Source organism: Patella vulgata, chromosome 8 (assembly GCF_932274485.2).
Source record: "Patella vulgata chromosome 8, xgPatVulg1.2, whole genome shotgun sequence".
Lineage (NCBI taxonomy): Eukaryota > Metazoa > Mollusca > Gastropoda > Patellidae > Patella > Patella vulgata.
Window position 1 is genome coordinate 3,140,877 of NC_065886.2, and position 11,059 is coordinate 3,151,935.

Here is an 11,059-nt window from a genome sequence, read left to right on the forward strand (position 1 = left end):
TTGACAGTTTTTTACGTATTTTTGAAACAGGTTTCAAAGTGTGTTGGTTCTATTATGCAAGGTCATTTTCGACGTTCCAAAGTAAAAGTTCGGTGCTAAGACCACCTAAAGATAAATTTTAAATGTTCCTATTATTTATTAGAACAGGGTTCGCTTTAGTTTTTATATTTTACGTTGACATTTTATTGCTTTAAATCTTCCTAGTGCTAAAACGGAAAATGTGACCTTTTGACCTCTGGGGTCACAAATGAAAGTGTGATTACTTTCAATCATTTTCAGCCTATTTTCATGATACAAGAATGACTGCGCATTCACTTTCAGTGCAAATGAACCCATTTCACCTTTGACCCCGAATATCTCGAAAACGTCCCAACGGCGGACTGATTACCACTCGGCATCGTATTCTACGCAAAATTTTACTCTAGAAAAGTTGGGTCTGGTTTTGTGCCCATTTGATGGACCCCCCCTCCGCATTGAGCCTCCGGTCTATAAGATGTAATGTACTTTATCCAAAACAAGACCCGGATTCACATTTTGATGACACGGCAATATGGTTGGCAAATATTTTTTTAACATAAACTGTTCCAACCAGACTTTTGTTTTGTGGGTATTGGTAGACCAGGGTGTATGATATAGTTGGATGAAAACAGATTTTATTGGGAGGGTGGCTGTCCTTGTGGCATTTATCCGTCGAGGATTTAATCTGTGTGTCCAGCACAATGCCACAATGCCACATATCGATACGATGCCGGGCGTTTTAAGGAATCTGAAACATTAGGGCATATTGAAATGTTTTTGTGACAATTCGCTAGCGCCGAAGGCGCGAAAGCCAAGACGGGGGTTCTGGGTAGACTCTCCCAGAAAATGTTAAATAATAGACCGCTGTGACGAGCTATTGCCAAATCTCGTATGCCAAGTTGGACCACATAGAAATCAGGCAAAATGAAATGGGGTTTAACATCCCACTTTTCTACATAAACAGGACTAATAGGGACGGTGGCTAATTGTGAACGAGTCAGGACTAATAGGGGCGGTGGCTACATGTGAACGGGTCAAGACTAATAGAGGCGGTGGCTAGTTGGGAACGGGTCAAGACTAATAGAGGCGGTGGCTAGTTGTGAACGGGTCAAGACTAATAGGGGCGGTGGCTACATGTGAACGGGTCAAGACTAATAGAGGCGGTGGCTAGTTGTGAACGGGTCAAGACTAATAGAGGCGGTGGCTAGTTGTGAACGGGTCAAGACTAATAGGGTCGGTGGCTAGTTGTGAACGGGTCAAGACTAATAGGGGCGGTGGCTAGTTGTGAACGGGTCAAGACTAATAGAGGCGGTGGCTAGTTGTGAACGGGTCAAGACTAATAGGGTCGGTGGCTAGTTGTGAACGGGTCAAGACTAATAGGGGCGGTGGCTAGTTGTGAACGGGTCAAGACTAATAGAGGCGGTGGCTAGTTGTGAACGGGTCAAGACTAATAGGGTCGGTGGCTAGTTGTGAACGGGTCAAGACTAATAGGGGCGGTGGCTAGTTGTGAACGGGTCAAGACTAATAGAGGCGGTGGCTAGTTTTGAACGAGTTATAAACAAGGCTAAAAGAGACGGTGGATAATTGTGAACTAGTCATAAACAGGGCTAACAGAGACGGTGGATAATTGTGAACGAGTCATTCAGGATAGTTGGTGGACGAGTCCTGCAGAATAGTTGGGGACGAGTCCTGATGGATAGTTGCAGGGGTTGTCCTGATGGATAGTTAAAACTGATATACAAATGTAGAACACTGGTTGTTTTTAAACAGACATTTCTTTCATTATTGCAGAGTGCAGGGATAAAAATACTTCTACTCTTCAATTTAAAACAGATTTTCATTTACTGCTGGAGTTCTCGGAAATGACGATTTTCCCCGACAGTGGCCGGAGAATTACATTGACATTAACTGTTGATGAATTTTTTGTGTTTCGGTCAGTAGCTATGGCCTTCAAACCAAAATCAATGTCTGTGTTTGAACAGTAGTTACGTTCGCCGTTTGAAGATATGGTTCCCGCTGAAACATAAACAAACATATGATAACCTCAGTAGGGATCGAACAGTGGGGTGTTAAACCCCTATTTCATTTTATTTCCTTGGTTCATCCCTGCTGTCTACACGTATACCAACAAAAGACCCGGCAGACGGGAGTTGTTCGGGACCTCTTAAAAAGATTACCCGGGATTCGTTGAGCGATGCTGCTGATCAATATTGGAATTCAAGGATTGTTCACCTGACCTCCTGACCTCTGACCTCCTGGGTTTAGATAGTGAGGTATGTCCTGGTATCGAGTCATGTGATTTGTTTTCGAAAACAACCTTATACGTGTCACGAATAAGGGTCGCTCATGTGAAATAATTGAAATAAAACCGTTAAACAACATTTTTCTATCTATTTATACAATAACAACTCCTCGTTTATTTGTCGGGGGGTTCGATGGCCGAATGGTTAGCTCGTGCCCGCTGTATCATAAAGTCTGTCATTGAGTCAACTGACAAGGAGTAGGGTCGCCTGTCCAACCTCGTGGGTTTTCTCCGGGTCCTCCGGTGTCCTCCCACAACTAAAGACCCCCTACACGCAAGCGAATTATTGAAATAAAATTAAACCATGTGTTAGTCGACTCAGGGGGACTAAAAAAGCGGGAGCCACGGTGGCTCAGTGGGTCAGACGCCGGCTCGCTAGCCTGGAGATCGCGTGTGTACATCGTCATGCACGTAAAGATCCCCTGGCAGTTGAAATTCGATATAAGAGTGGGCCATAGTGCCGCTGCCCGGGAAAAATTTGCCTCATAGAACATTGTATGGCGCATGCCCGTTCCATTAGCCCAGCAGGACGTTAAACCCCATTTCATTTTATTTCATGGATTCGCGGATTCTTATTTTAAAATCTTGAAGAAACAAACGGAATGGGTTAAAAGTCTAAATTATGATCATAATGGTTTATAAACCTAGATTCAGATTTTCGTCAGACAACAATGACTTTAAGAAACAAGAGAGAGAGAGATGGGGTTTAACGTCCACTCGACACAAACTAGGTCATTTCGGGACTAACATATGGTTTAATTTCATTTTAATAATTCGCTTGCGCGTAGGGGTCTTTAGCAGTGGGAGGAAACCGGAGGACCCGGAGAAAACCCACGAGGTTGGACAGGCGACCCTACTCCTTGTCACGTACAACCGGGGATTCGAAACCACGCCAGTCGACTCAATGACAGACTTTGTGATACAGCGCGCGCACGCTAACCATTCAGCCATCCAGCCCCCCATGATACGTACTCCGGGGATGTATTTCAAATTTATCATCGTGGCCTTGTCCAGTAGTAAGTGAATATTCCACAGCATTAGGTCCACTGGCTCTAACGGTTAGTATTGGTTGCCCATCTCTGAGGACGCAACTTACAGACGTCTCGTATTCGCTTAGCAAAAAGACCGGTGCATCTACTTCTGTATAGAATAAAAAAAAACAAAAAAAGCGTCATTTCACATTTATATTGTAATGAACCCGGGTAAAACACAGATCCTATCTCGTTTCCATTTTTATTGTTTAAAATTTCGATTTATTTTACTGTACTACACTACTATATAACATGCGTTCTGGTTGATGGGAGGGATTAGCCAATGAAACCACCTGTTACGGTGAGTTCTTGACGTGCGATGCACGGAACTGTGGGTAAACCACTAGAAACGTCAACGCAGATTGATTAATCAATATCTGGCGCCATAGGGTCAAAGGCCATTCGTACGACCTCTGCCGCGACCTTTTACTACAACCGGTCAGATCTCCATGTAGTGTAGGCTATCGAAAGTATAAAAAAACGAAACGATCTGTATTTTAATCCGATTGTACCGCTATCTGAAATGTCGATTTATGCGATCAGTGATAAATGGAATGCCTAAAAAATGAATAAATTATTTATTTTCAACAAACAAACATGTTATCAAAATGTACTTTTATCTCATTTTTGGTAGTATTGACCCATTTTTTTACAGAAATGGGGTGATTATTGATAATATCGGTTAATGTATTGGTGATCAGGGGAGGTAACTGGAATAGTCAGACATTGACCATCACCCGTGTCGTACATTTTGTGCAAGTATTCCATTCCATGAATTAACTCAATTGACGTTTTAGTTTTTGTCACAATAATGAGGCAGTACGTGGTTGTGGTTGGTGGTAAATCGTCTTGCCCCGCGCTTTGTGTCATGAATGTGACGTAATGGTACCACAAAAGCCGCGTCGTTTTTTGTTTCAAAAACGCTATAGAAATATATAAACTGTATTTTTTTTTTAAACTGACGCTGTGTTGTTAGATGTAACAGCCAAGACTACTTGCGTCAGGTTGGCCTATCCTTTCGTGGCAACTCAAGGCCAAAACTACTTGCGGCGACCCAGGTTCGGTTTTCGGACGTATGGCTATAAGACAATTCGTCCCCAAAAATTTCGTCTCCAGACAATTCATCCCTGAGGACAGTTCGTCACCGGGCAGTTCGTTCGAGGACTATTAGTCCCATAGAACTGTTCGTCCCATAGGGCTATTCGTTCGAGGACAACTCATCCTAACTGACAATTCATCCCCGGGACAACAATAGTGGTAGTTCCATTATCAAAAACTTAATTAATCTTTATTTTTTATCCTAAATCTCAATTTTGATGCTAGTTTTTCATCCAGCAATGTAGACCAGACAATATTAGTTTCAATTTCTTCAATTTTTTTAGAATTAACTGTTGATCATAATTAATCAGTAATATTTAGGCAGGAAGAGCGCGGGGGAACTACTAATTTCTTCCTGCATTTGGCCTCCATATAGGATGAATAGTCTTAGCGGATGAATATTTCTAAGGACGGATTGTCTAAGGACAAAATGTCCTCGGGGCGAATTATCAGGGGGCGAATAGTCCTGGGGGACATAGTGCCCGAACGAGTTGTTCGGAAACGAATTGTCAGGGGACAAGTTGTCTGGGAACAAGTTGTCTGAGGACGAATTGTCCCGTACCCCTGACGTATATGTTGCGTCGATGTAACGCTGCGTGACTGTAGCGTCACTATAGAGTCGCCCTAAGCTCTAACTACGGCAAGGTAACGAACAAGTCTCTAAAGGAATAAATATATAAAAGTATTAAAACTCACCAGATAACACTACCGTCACTGAAATAGATTTGAAATGAGTTAAAATGTGAAATAAAGATGTAATGTTTGGTATGTTTGTTTCTCTTCAAGCTTCGGCCATGTAACCGTTGATCATATTAGTAGCCCTTTGAGCTGATATCGGGCGTGTAACCAATGATCATATTAGTAGCCCTATGAGGAGATATCGGCCGTGTAACCAATGATCATATTAGTAGCCCTATGAGGAGATATCGGCCGTGTAACCAATGATCATATTAGTAGCCCTATTAGGAGATATCTGGCGTGTTCTAACTCGTGGAAATTCCCGGAAATTTTGCTTAGATTTGTGAAATATTTACTCCAGGTATGGATACGTTCTAGAAATTTTCAGTCATATAACTTATGACTGAATTTGTAATCCCATGCTATATGCCCCAGCAGTGTACGTTCTGACCAATAGATTTTTGTATGCATGCACACACACAAAAAAAATTTGGAGCGGGGGTGGGGGGGGCGAACTGTTGGTCATATTATTTTGAAAATCACTCCGGGACTAAAAGTAAAATGAATGGAAGTCGAATGAAAATCAATCAATGATTACTTGCAAACTGCTATAATATCAAAAGACACGATAAACATTTTAAAATCAGAACACGACGTCGTGTACTTTATAAACAGAAAACTTTCGAGTGTCATTTGTAATGAACACGGAGCCACGGTGGCTAAGTGGGTAATACGCTGGCTCGCTAGTCTGGAGGTCGCGTGTAGGTCATAGCGCCGCTGCCCGGGCAAAATTTCCCTCATAGCATAATGTATGGCGTATGCCCGTCTTCATTAGTCTAGTCGGTGCAGTAGGATGTTAAACCCCATTTCATTTCAATTCATTTTTGTAATAAACACAAAACACAATATATTTCACAAGACAATAAGGATGAAATTAAAAATGGCTGATTCACGAACGACAAACTAATAATTTATATGAAATTACAATATTTTGTTTTAAAAATTGAATATAAATTACTTTGTATACATTCATATTACCTTAATATGTGCTTTTAGACCCATTTTCGTATATTTTAAGTTTCCAAAGAATAGATGTGTACCCGCTTTGGAATTTTGTCTAACCTATAAATAATGGTGGTCCTACTAATCAGAAACAAGAAATGAAAATGAAAGAAATACTCTGCTCCAACCTGGGCTAATAAAGCCAGGCATACGTCATACAGTGTGCTATGAGGGAAATTTTGCCCGGGCAGCGGCATTACGGTGTACTCTTATATCGAATTCCAACTGCCAAGGAATCTTTTACATGTACACCAGTATGTACAGGGGACCGCGGTTTTTCGTCCCATACGAAGGACTATATGTTGTTTCTTGCAAGGCCCTCTGTCCTGTATCACTGATAAGGGGGAATCATGCCGGAAATTCCCGATGATATTTTTCGGTCAACACATATCTATAACATTCTTCCTTGTCACTGTTTGCGGTACTTTGCTCGTTTTGGACAAATATAAACGATCTTCTCAGTGATTAGTACAACCGCTAAATAGTTCTTTAGTCATGTGGCGCTATTATCGAACTCTACGTAGACTGGCCAATGATTCTTAGACGATGACAACTCGCCGTCAAAAAATAGACAGTTTAAGAATGGGAACATTACTTTAGGACTACGTGTTTATTCTCACCTGCTGCGAAACACAGAACATATACAATCAATAACTTCATCTTCGTGTCGATCTTGGATCAAAATTTATAAACACAGAAATATATCGCTGACCAATATGGCCACTTAACAATCGACAATTTTATATATTCCTAAAAAATAGAAAGGATTCACCAATAAAATGGTGCCACGTGGCACAACAGAAATTGATATGTGAGTGATACGTCACGACATTAGCGAATATTTAAACACAGACCAGCCATAAACTCATTTTCGAGACTATTAAACGATGTTTTGAAATAAATTTTATAATACTAAACGGACATAAAAGTCATTCTTGTAGAAAATATTTTTGAATATTAAATGTAATCATAAAAGAGTGATTAGTTTCTCCGGTGAATCGTGTATTCCGTGATAGTTTAAAACATAATGGGCAAATGTATTGTAACAAGTGAACTTTGAGGTCCACCCTTTGTGTTAGTCACACAGCACAACAAGCCAACAGAGTATGGAAGGGTATCGCTGCCAATATTAAATGCTCTGCTAAAATGTGTTTTCTATTGATTACGTGTAAAAAGTACAATGTACAAAGTCTGAATACCGGTAATGATAAGTCTTAATGATAAAGTCAAATTACCTCTAAGGCCAAAAACAGCCTTTTCCAATCAAACAGGTGGCATTTGACACATTACATTTGACGTTTTACATTTAGCTTTGGCCTTAGCAATATTTTGACTTCATCATTACCGGTTTTAGGACTTTGTACATTGTACTTTTTACACGTAATCAATAGAAAACACATTGTAGCAGAGCATTTAATATTGGCAGCGATACCCTTCCATAACCGAGGGGTTGATGTTCTCTCGCCTCAACACAACATTAATAGAAATGAAATGAAATGGGGTTTAACGTCCTACTGTTCTGCTCCGACTGGGTTATTGAAGACAGGTATACGCCATACAGTGTGCTATGAGGGAAATTTTGCCCGGACAGCGGCATTACTGTCTACTCTTCTATCGAATTCCAACTGGCAAGGGGTGTTGTACGTGCATGCCAATGTGTACACGGGACCCTGTTTTTTCTTCCCATCTGAACGACTAGACAGCTGTCCTTGTCAGGTCCTGCACTACTGACAAGGGGAAACCACGCCGGACAATCCAGATGAACATGCTCGGCTAACACCTGGATCGAACCCACGACCTCCAGACTAGCGAGAAAGCGTCTTACTCACATTAATATATTCCAGTGATTAATATATTCTACTCATTAATGCCTTGCTAATCCAGTAATAACATTGTTTATCACTCGACTTAATCTGAACAGAAAATGCTCATTATAGAACTTAGTCCAAGTATTGATGTAATGCATCTATACACCAGTTGCGTCTCTCTAACAAAACAGACTGAAGAACCCATTACAATAGTCTCTTCAAAAGCCGGAGGATAAAATGTAAGTTTTACCAAAATGAAGCCAGCAAGAAAATCGCCACAAAATTTTACTGTTATCGAAATTGGCTTATTTATTCTCTAAATTAAATCTTATGCTGTAAATTTTGGCTAAAAATAGCGAAACTTTATAAAATCACGGAATATTTATCAACACCATTATTATCTACATCTAACAAATAACATAATATGTTTATGCATGGATTTGAATTTGTCAATAAATTAGCAACCATGCATGAATCAAACACAACATATTACAGATAAAATTGTAATTGAGATTTTAATATGAATAAGCGTATTAATTCATATTTTTAATTAACAATTATTAACGGATGAGTAGGCTACCAATATCCAATAAATAATATATTCTCCATTAAGCCTGGTTCACACGACTGCGTTCGTTCATTACACGGATGCAGGTGACGGGCACCACAGTGACTCAGCGTAACATAAGGTACATATTGTATAGGACAATAAGTACGTCATTATAAGATTTAGATAAAGAACTGTCCGTTCTTGCTATAATAGATAATAAAAAATGAATATATTGAAAATTTCATTCAAATTACTTTATTCTGAGCGAAGTTATCAATTTTTGGAGTTTTAACAAGATGTAGTATAGATTATCGTAACCACGGCACTGGTTATTCGAGACTCATTTAAATTATTAAATGGCCTAACCGTTCTAATCTACTTAAAATGGGGCCATCCGCGATGGCATTGAAAGTTGATTGTGGTCTTGTCACTCGACACAAACTAGGTCACAATGTCATTTCAGTAATTTTCTTGCGCGTAGAAGTCTTTAGCAGTGGGAGAAAACGGGGGACTTGGAGAAAACCCAAGAGATTAAGACACGCCACCCTGTCACGTTTAAGCGGAGAATCGAAATCACGCCACTTGGCTCAATGACAGAGACATGCGTTAGCCCATTAGATCATCCAGCCCCCGACTTGAACCTTAAAATATTTAAGTTTTTGTGAATAAGACCCATGTGATTGTTGGTCGTCACAGGCTGCTAAGGGCTACACACACTTGACGCTAGTACTGTAGTGCATGTGTTACATCTAACAACACTGCGTTCCTCACAGAAACGTAAATATATATATATATATATATATATATATATATTTCCATAACATTACTATTTTCGTCGCCCTAGCGGTAACGCGGATTTCGGCAAAATTTGGAACATGTTGCGACACCCCTGCGGTACTCTTTCGTCACAAGGTATTCAGTGATTACGCGAGGTGGCAAAGGTTTTACTTATTGTAATGGTGAACTCGTGTGAGTGAGGCTTTAGACTACACGCTTCGAAATTAAATCATATAGTTTTTACCTAGTCGTGGCTTCTGATTTAATCAATATATTTCAAATGGTTCGATGATTATATTAAATTCCTTTGTATCTGGATTTTGTTTCCATTCTGCACACGTAGAACTGTCTACTTTAAGGGTAGATCTCTGCCGTGAAAGGTCGCCCTGTTGAAAAATTAGTGTACTACTTTGAGGGTAGATCTCTACCGGGAAAGGTCGCCCTGTTGAAAAATTAGTGTAATACTTTATTATGCTGTTATAATTGCTCCTGCACACAAAAACATAGACAATTTCACTAAATATATGTCGAAGCCTGTAGACGTCGGTTTGCTAACCTGAAGGTCTCGTGTTCCATCCCGGTGATGACCGAGAAAGCCCATCGTGATTTTGCGACGCGGTTCCCCCTTGGCAGTGGTGTAGTCAGAGGGTCTGGCAAGGGACAGCGTATAGTCGTTTGGATTGTGTGAAAACCCGAATACCCGTGTAAATATTGGCTTGTACTGGGAATTCGATATATAATAATATGGTGGGGGTGGGCGGGGTAAATAATCGAACGCTTCTGCACATGGAATCAGACCACTGTCCTTTACTCAGTTTGAAAAATTCAAACCATTGTTTTGCGAATCAACTAGTCTGCGATATCTGCCTAGGTGGCAGTGGACGTTAAGTCTGACAAGAAAACGTAAAATTGTAGATTAACATTAGACCTTAGACGAAATACACGCAGGCCACATATAATAATGTTGATATATTTGTGTTGGGAGTAGGGGGCGACCGTCACGATTTCAGTCTAAGGAGACAAACACTGTGATTCGATTATATATGCATTGGCCGAGAACGTTCATCGGGTCTTTCCTGTGTGGTTTCCCCTTGTCACTTGTGCAGGGTGGAGAGCTTGACAATGACATCTGTTTAGTCGTTCAGATGGGACAAAAAAAACGAGGTCCCACCTATACATTGGCGTGAACGTACAAGATCCCTTGGCAGTTAGAATTCGATATAAGAGTAGGCCATAGTGGCGCCGCCCGGGCAAAATTTCCCTTATAGCAAACTGTATGGCGTATGCCCGTCTTCATTTGCCCAGGCTCGGAAGCAGAACAGTAGTACCTTAAAGCCCATTTCAATTCATTTCATTTCGAATTTACATGTATATGATCGACGATGAATCACAAATATTTTATTATGAGGAACGGGCTCAATCCAACATCAGAGTGGATGGAGAGGGTTATAGGTCTGATCCCTTATGGATGCAGACCACCATTAATTTCCCCATTGACTTTAATATTGATTCTGGCCCCTTTGCCCACCTGCCCACTCCAACTTTTACCCAAATGTTCGTTTGACCGAATGCTTTTCACTACAAACAGAGGAACAAATGGTCAAGTCTTTGCACTAAAATTTGTATTAGGTTGGCCATCAAAACTTTGAGATACACAAACTTGAAGAAGCATACTAAAAACATGTAATTAGTTGCCGTGCATATCACCTAGGATAATCCCGTTATCCTTCCGCCT

General features: G+C 40.5%; 1 long non-coding RNA gene across 1 annotated transcript; it reads right to left on the bottom strand.

Annotated features, from left to right (window-relative positions):
- Positions 1–1,774: 1,774 nt before the first annotated feature.
- Positions 1,775–6,938, bottom strand: LOC126829475 (uncharacterized). The gene is made up of 4 exons (XR_007683416.2): positions 6,810–6,938; positions 5,146–5,163; positions 3,293–3,460; positions 1,775–2,034 (listed from the first exon to the last, which is right to left on the bottom strand). It is a non-coding gene; the product is annotated as an uncharacterized LOC126829475 (long non-coding RNA).
- Positions 6,939–11,059: the final 4,121 nt, after the last annotated feature.